The sequence below is a fragment of the Panthera leo genome, chromosome F2 (assembly GCF_018350215.1).
Source record: "Panthera leo isolate Ple1 chromosome F2, P.leo_Ple1_pat1.1, whole genome shotgun sequence".
In the NCBI taxonomy this organism is placed as follows: domain Eukaryota; kingdom Metazoa; phylum Chordata; class Mammalia; order Carnivora; family Felidae; genus Panthera; species Panthera leo.
This window is the reverse complement of record NC_056695.1, coordinates 6,055,984-6,064,038: the sequence shown is the minus strand read 5'-3', so window position 1 is coordinate 6,064,038 and position 8,055 is coordinate 6,055,984. Positions and strand designations below refer to the sequence as shown.

The 8,055-nt window shown below is 42.6% G+C and overlaps 1 pseudogene; it reads right to left on the bottom strand.

Moving 5' to 3' along the window:
* Nucleotides 1–4,998: 4,998 nt before the first annotated feature.
* On the bottom strand, nt 4,999–5,972 carry LOC122211267 (annotated as a pseudogene).
* Between the last annotated feature and the right edge of the window lie 2,083 nt (nt 5,973–8,055).

Here is an 8,055-nt window from a genome sequence, read left to right as displayed (position 1 = left end):
AACCACCTGGCCCAATGCCTGACACATAACAGGTATTCGGTGAATGTGAATTAATTTCCCTCTTCCTTATTTTAGTCAGCACATGCTTTATAGCCTTCATTTGTTTAAATAAACATTTTAAATAGATTTTTATTTCCTGTATTTCTTCCTGTTCTGTATATTTATGGCGTCTTCAGCCAAAGGTTCTCTGGCTTACTCTTGACCTTCAATTATCCCTTCCAGACTCTTTCTTTGACCATTTTAATATTAAACTCATTTGCCAGCCTTTATATTTCTCAAACTTCTATACAATTATATATTCTGCCACCCACTCTTTTTCTGTTTTTAGCCATAATCCTCGCTTCTTTATTTTTTGCTCTAATTTTCTTCCAGGAAGCAGTGAACTAGACCTTGAAATCTCAGAGCCATTGGTTTGCTGTGCTTTTACAAGGGTTTAATGTCTTTAAATTACCTTTGTTGAACATTATTGGAAGACCTTAGAACTTCTTTAGATTTGAGTTTTCTGTCTGGAACAGCCTGTAGAGGTAGAAAAGGTAGATGAGAATTTCAAAGCTAAAAGAGATCTTGGATTTTATCAGCTTACTTGCTTCATTTTACACAGAGAACAACAGAGATCCCTAGATAAAGTGAGCTACCAAAGGTTACATTAATACCTAGTAACAGACTTGCTTTTTGCGGGATTTGGTAGAGGGGATACTTGCTCGTGTTTAATTGTGACATTTTATGTTTTTAAGTTTATTTGTTAAGTGTATTTTTGACAGAGAGCATGAATGTACATGTGAGCAGAAGAGGGGCAGAGACACAGGGAAACCGATCAGAGAGTTTCACGTGGGGCTTGAACTCAGAAGTGAACGAACCGTGAGATCACGACCTGAGCCCAAATTGGACAGTTGGCTTAACCGACTGAGCCACCTGGACGTCTCTTAATTGTGACGTTTTAAAATTATGTACTTGTTTGGATATCTGCCCACCTTCACCCCTATATTTCATTGCTTAAAGTGACGAGAAAAACACCAAGCAATCAGAGGTTTGGGATTTGAAAAGTTTACTCCTTGAATTTCTATTTATAGCCCCCAGTATTCCTTCGAAATACCAGATAGACCCGGCAGTGGCTGGCAGTTAATTTCCAGTTTCCAGCGTTGGAAAATTTCAGGTTTTCTGAGCATTCTGTGTGCAGTGACGCTGGTACAGAATTGGTGCTTCCCCAAGCTGGGGGATTTTAATTTATTTTAATTTATTTTAATTTTTAAAATATAATTTATTGTCAAGTTAGCTGACATACAGTGTATATGGTGCGTTCTTGGTTTCGGGGGTAGATTCCCATGATTCATCCCTTTCATACAACACCCAGTGCTCATCCCAACAAGTGCCCTCCTCAATGCCCGTCACCCAATTTACCCACCCACCGTCCCACCCCCTTCCACCCTGTTTGTTCTCTGTATTCATTTTTATTTTTTATTAGTAAAAAAAAATGTCTTAATGTTTATTTATTTTTGGGAGAGAGACAGAGGATGAGCCAAGGAGGGGCAGAGAGAGAAGGAGGCACAGAATCTGAAACAGGCTCCAGGCTCTGAGCTGTCAGCCCAGAGCCCGACGCGGGGCTCAAACCCACGGACTGAACTCCGAGATCATGACCTGAGCTGAAGTCAGACGCTTAACTCACTGAGCCACCCAGGTGCCCCTGTTCTCTGTATTTAAAAATCTCTTATGGTTTGCCTCCCTCTTTGTTTGTAACTATATATCTTTGTTTCTTTCCCTTCCCCCATGGTCTTCTGTTAAGTTTCTCAACTTCCGCATATGAGTGGAAACATATGATATCTGTCTTTCTCTGACTGACTTATTTCACTTAGCATAATACCTTCCAGTTCCATCCACGTTGCTGCAAATGGCAAGAGTTCATTGTTTTTCACGGCTGAGTAGTATTCCATTCTTTATCCATTCATCAGTTGATGGACATTGGAGAATTCTAAATGCATGAGTGAGAACACCTTTTCTCCTTCCAGGAGAAGCAAGAAAACCATTCCTCAAAATCTAGCAGATCTCTCTGTGAGGAGGCTTTTCTTGGTGTTCCACCTCCTCGGGCTGCTCCCCACCCCTGCCCCAGTGGACCAAGGGAGACCAGACGCTAACCCGAGTTACACGCGTCTAGCAACAACTGAGATACTCCTCGCTCCCCACATCCAGTGTATGGACTTCAGAGTGTCAGAGAAGAAGAATTTCCTCTGCCCCTGAAGGTCCTTCTAGCGGAACTAAGCATCAAATTGACATGAGACAGATGCACAGAAGACCGAACTTAATTTCGTAGGTACCAGGAATCCACCCAGAATTTCATGTGTGTGTGGATTCCTAGTACATATGAAATTTTGGGTGGAAAGATAGGCAGAATGAAGTATATGTGTCATTCTGAGCTGAAGACAAAGGGGGCAGGGGTCTGGAACTTCAAGGAAAGGAAAGGAGAGCGCTTCAGTGGAAGGTGCGAGAGAGGAAATGTGTGGTAAACAAAAGTTTGCTGGGCCGGTTGGCAACAATACGACACAGAGGGCGTTGACCAAACAGGCCTTGCTGGGTTCCTCCAGGCTGCCTACCTGGTTCAGACCGCAATGCAGTTATCTATGGTGACAGAGTTGCGGGATTGTGGCCTGCAACGCTAAGAAAGAGTTCTTGAGATGTTTCACGGTGCCGCTTCGTAAGTTTACTTTAGTAGCACGAGCAGAAACAACTGCACTTTTGCTGTGCGAGGCTGGTGGTTATATGCCTAGTGCTCAAGGTGGGTGGGAGGGGGGATGTGCAAGGAGTATTAAACCATAAATGTCTCCTGCAAATTTCGACTCATAAAAATACTTTTGCAAGATTTCTCATTCAGTTTGTTGTTAACGATCAGTGAGATGTACAGGCAGTCATGAGGCCCTTTAAGAAGGTAGCAACCAGCACGTATATGATCCTTTTGGAAGCTATTCAGGCTGTAGGTCAGCCTTCTGGGCTAAAGGTGAACATTTGTCTGCTTGTATCCCTCGCTCTCTTCCTGGAGCAAACCCTTGGCCTAAATTCTCTGGAGGCAGTTGAGAAGGAAATAAAAATCTTTTCATGAATCTGCTGCATTTTGATTGTTTTTTTAAAAATTTATTTATGTTTTAATTTACACATAGCTAGCATATAGTGCAACAATGATTTCAGGAGTAGATGCCTTAGTGCCCCTTCCCCATTTAGCCCCTCCCCCCTCCCACAACCCCTCCAGTAACCCTCTGTTTGTTCCCCATATTTAAGAGTCTCTTCTGTTTTGTCCCCCTCCCTGTTTTTATATTATTTTCACTTCCCTTCCCTTATGTTCACCTATTTTGTATCTTAAAGTTCTCCTGTGAGTGAAGTCATGTGATATTTGTCCTCCTATGAGTGAAGTCTGACTGACTAATTTCACTTAGCATAATACCCTCTAGTTCCATCCACATAGCTGCAAATGGCAAGATTTCATTCTTTTTGATTGCGGAGTAATACTCCATTGTATATATATACCATATCTTCTTTCTCCATTCATCCATCGATGGACATTGGGGCTCTTTCCATACTTTGGCTATTGTTGATGGTGCTGCTATAAACTTTGGGGTGCATGTGTCCCTTTGAAACAGCACACCTGTATCCCTCAGATAAATACCGAGTAGTGCAATTGCTGGGTCGTAGTGTAGTTCTAGTTTTAATCTTTTGAGGAACCTTCATACTGTTTCCAGAGTGGCTGCACCAGTTTGCATTCCCACCAACAATGCAAAAGAGATCCTCTTTCTCCACATCCTCGCCAACATCTGTTGTTGCCTGAGTTGTTAATGTGAGCCATTCTGACCAGTGTCAGGTGGTATCTCCTTGTGGTTTTGATTTGTATTTCCCTGATGATGAGTGGCGTGGAGCATTTTATCATGTGTCAGTTGGCCATCTGGATGTCTTCTTTGGAGAAGTGTCTATTCGTGTCTTTTGGCCATTTCTTCGCTGGATTATTTGTTTTTTTGGGTGTTGAGTTTGACAAGTTCTTTATAGATTTTGGATACTAACCCTTTATCTGATATGCCATTTGCAAATATCTTCTCCCGTCGGTTGCCTTTTAGTTTTGTCGATTGTTTCCTTCGCTGTGCAGAAGCTTTTTATTTTGATGAGGTCCCAATAGTTCATTTTTGCTTTTGTTTCCTTTGCCTCTGGAGACGTGTTGAGTAAGAAGTTGCTGCGACCAAGATCAAAGAGGTTTTTGCCTGCTTTCTCCTTGAGGATTCTGATGGCTTCCTGTCTTACATGGAGGTCTTTCATCCATTTTGAGTTTTTTTTTGGGTATGGTGTAAGAAAGCGGCCCAGGTTCATTCTTCTACAAGTCACTGTCCAGTTTTCCCAGCACCACTTGCTGAAGAGACTGACTTCATTCCACTGGATATTCTTTCCTCCTTTGTCAAAGATGAGTTGGCCATACGTTTGTGGGTCCATTTCTGGGTTCTCTATTTTGTTCCATTGATCTGAGTGTCTGTTTTTGTGCCAGTACCACGCTGTCTTGCTTTTTAACTTAAAATCATCTTCATCCCAAAGTGGCCTGTCTTGGGGCAGTCTGCCCTCAGCCCTTATAACAGAAAACCAACAGAAATAACAAATGTATGGAATGAAATGGCTTGAACTACAAAGTCCATTCATCCAAGGGTGGTGGGGGGTAGGAAGGGGAGGTGGGGCAGCAAATGGCATAGGGAGAGAAACAAGGTGTCATATCGGTCTAGACACAGAGGCCAGCAAATGTTAGAAAAGTGCTGGGGGAAACCTGGGACCTTTTCAGGTTCAGGGTGGTGTTAAAAATCCACATACGGGTGTCAGGAAGATTGTGCCTCGTGGTCACCAGGGACAAAAATCCCAGTTCCTCCGGAAGAAGGGAATATGCAGAGGGCCCTGGGCAGAGTGGGGTGAGGTAAACAGGGAGACGAGCTGCCACAGGGTCCTTCCAATACAACCCCTCCCCTCTGGATGCAGGGGGCTCAGGAGTCAGCAGATCCACTTAATGAAAGGGACCCTTCGGAGGAGGAGCAGGGCTCGGGCAGACTGAAGGTAGAAGGTCCTGTGGACTTTCCAAGGAGACCACCAACAAGATGTATGGCTGGCTCTTTGCCATGCATTAAGTTGACAAGAGTAAATGAAGGAGGATAGAGAGGTAATGTACAGGGACTGTGTTCCTAGGAGGAAAGCCAAGGGCAAGCCACATCCAAGCTAGTAAGGCAACGACTTTCTGACCGATAGCCACTGGTGGATTTTGATTCCTTTATTGAACTAGAATACCCAAAGCAGTTTAGTGAGTAGAGACAGACATATGCAGAAGCCTAACCAGGGGACCAAAAATATGGTTGGGAAAGAGACTCACAACATCCCTTGCATGAAGAAGAGAGTCAACAGAAAACTGTTGAAGAACACGTGAGCACCTGTTTTGCTGAAACCAGGGAATGGGGAACACTTTCTCCCTGATACCTCAAAAGCCAGATCAATTCTATCCTGAAACCAGATGACACTGGAAACTCTGCTAAGCACGGATGGGGAGAACCCAAAGAACACTGGAAATTGATGCAAGAAAGAACTCCAGCCACGACAAAGCATCTCCACGTAGCCGTGGATCACCGATAACCTGTGCTGTCACTGGCTGAAGCCCAGGAATAAACACTTGATGAAACAAGTGGAGAACACATGAGAATACTCTGCCATTCCAAACAGAGCACTGGAAAATTCCAGTAACAATACCTGGTTCCCTCTCCTGCTCGTGCACTATACCTGCTCCCTCTACTGCGCCAAGGTACTACTTGCCTTTCTTCAATACTGCTCCTCTCTTTTGTCCTGGATTTGAGCATCTAGCTTCGAGATGGCACAAATAGCCCAGATGGACACTTCAGTTCCCTTGGCAAGGTCCTGGAGAAAGGTTTTGATGCTGTTGGCCATCTTTTCACACCAACACCATCAACTACACAGAAAAGAGAGAAGAGTCCCTCAACCTCTCATCATGAACAACATTGGAGCCCTGTTGGCAGGACCCCAGCCTGGACCCTCACCCACTGCAGGCTGCTCACTTTCTCTCCACTTGGTGCCTTCTCCTGACACCATGTTCCCAGGGTCACACCCCCCGTCTAATGGTGGAGTGTCCTGGGTTTGGTCATTGGACTTCCTCCCTTTTCTATCTCTACTTGTTCTCCTACTGATCACACCAAGTACTGCACACTACATTAGCATCATATACACTGATCATCCCCAACGATATCCTCAACCACACCTCTCTCCTAAGAGAATACACAGGTAACTGCCTACTCAATATCTCCATTTGGCTACTCAATAGATACCTGATAGGGCATCTGTGTGACTCAGTTGGTTGAGCGCCCGACACTTGATCTTGGTTCAGGTCATGATCTCGGCTCAGGTCATGATCTCACAGTTCATGATTCATGCCCCATGTCGAGCTCTGTGTCGGCAACATGGAACCTGCTTGAGATTCTCTTTCTCCCTCTCTCTGGCCCTCCCTCACTCTCTCTCTGCCCCTCCCTCGCTCTCTCTCTCTCTCCTCTCTCAAAATAAATAAATAAACTTAAAAAATAAATAAAAGCAAAAGATCTGAATGGCCACTGTTTGAGTACACACACACACAAGATTTATAACTATATTATAAATATACTATATCTTTTTGGTATTCCTAAGTAGAATTAGGCAATCCAAAGCTTTTAATTTCTTGGATATAAATACAAATATAGGTATTGCTTTTTCTCATTAATTACTAATTAACTCAACAAATAAAAATAAAGTCTGTGACTTCGCTAACTTCCATTCTGGTGAAGGAAATAGTGAACACACAAAAAACAAATACATAATAGCAGACAGGCACAAGGGCTATAGCACAAAAGCAAGCCATGTGAAGGAGAAAGATGGATTGGGTGTGCTTTCTAGAAGGACATCAAGAGGACTTCAGTGATGAGGTGAGATTTGAACAGAGATATGAATGAATAGAGAGGGCATCCATATGGATGCCTGGAGAAAATTTTCTAAGGACAGGACCAACAAGTGCAAAGGCCCTGAGGTGCAAACCCAACTACAGCAGATGCTTTGCATGAGAATTCTAATAATTTTGAATTTTCTTCCCTCAAACTAAGGTTTTTGGGGTACTAACTAAAAGGTTAGTAACAAACACCATGGTGATAGGCTCAATATTATCCGTGTAAAGTTTCCTAAAGAAAGCAATATAAATTCTTGTGAAATCTTACTCAAAAACAGAAGAGGTTTATTTATGGCTCAGCAATTCCTCTCTCCAGAAGACTGTGTTAAATACAACCACAAATACTCATTTGTGATAAATCTGTGCTTTTCCTTAGGAATCTAAGCAAATAAAGAGATAAATAAAACAAGTTTAAGGGAGATATTTCAAAACCCAGAGGTTATTGTTTGTGGGTTGAGTATAGATTGGATCAGTTTCAATTTCCGGATTGAAATTAATCTTGTAATTTCTGCCTCTTCAGCTTCATATAACTGTGTGGCCCTCAAAGCTGTTCTCAGACCATTCACTCTTTGGCATAATGCCCAAAAGGCAGATGGAGGGAACTAGAACTCATCCAGGGAGGAGTGAGCAGAGTTACAAAGAACCTTGCCCTCAAAGCCAAAATTTAAGCCTGGATCACCTGATTCCAAATCCGATGCTTTTCCCTTTTGATTTTGAAGGTCTTTTAAAAAATTCTAGATTTTTGCAATTATTTAGAAATCTTTTCATGCGAGAACATCCTTGCATTAACTTGAAAAGAACATTGTCTATCTTTTCTTTTTCTAAATTCAAGTCAGGATGTTAGAAAAACAGTCAAATAAAACCTTTTAGTGCCTAAAATGTGCTCCTAGTCATTTTACATTTTTGAACATCATTCTAGTCCTGGTAGATGTTCTCTTATAATTATTTCCAAAAGCATTTTACAGACAAGGGAATTCTAAGTCTGTAGGGATGGGCTTCAGAAGGTCATTAAATCCATTTTTCTCCCTTTGGGTAGAGTTACTCTGGTTGAGACATACGGCCGTGACTTCCGATTTTTA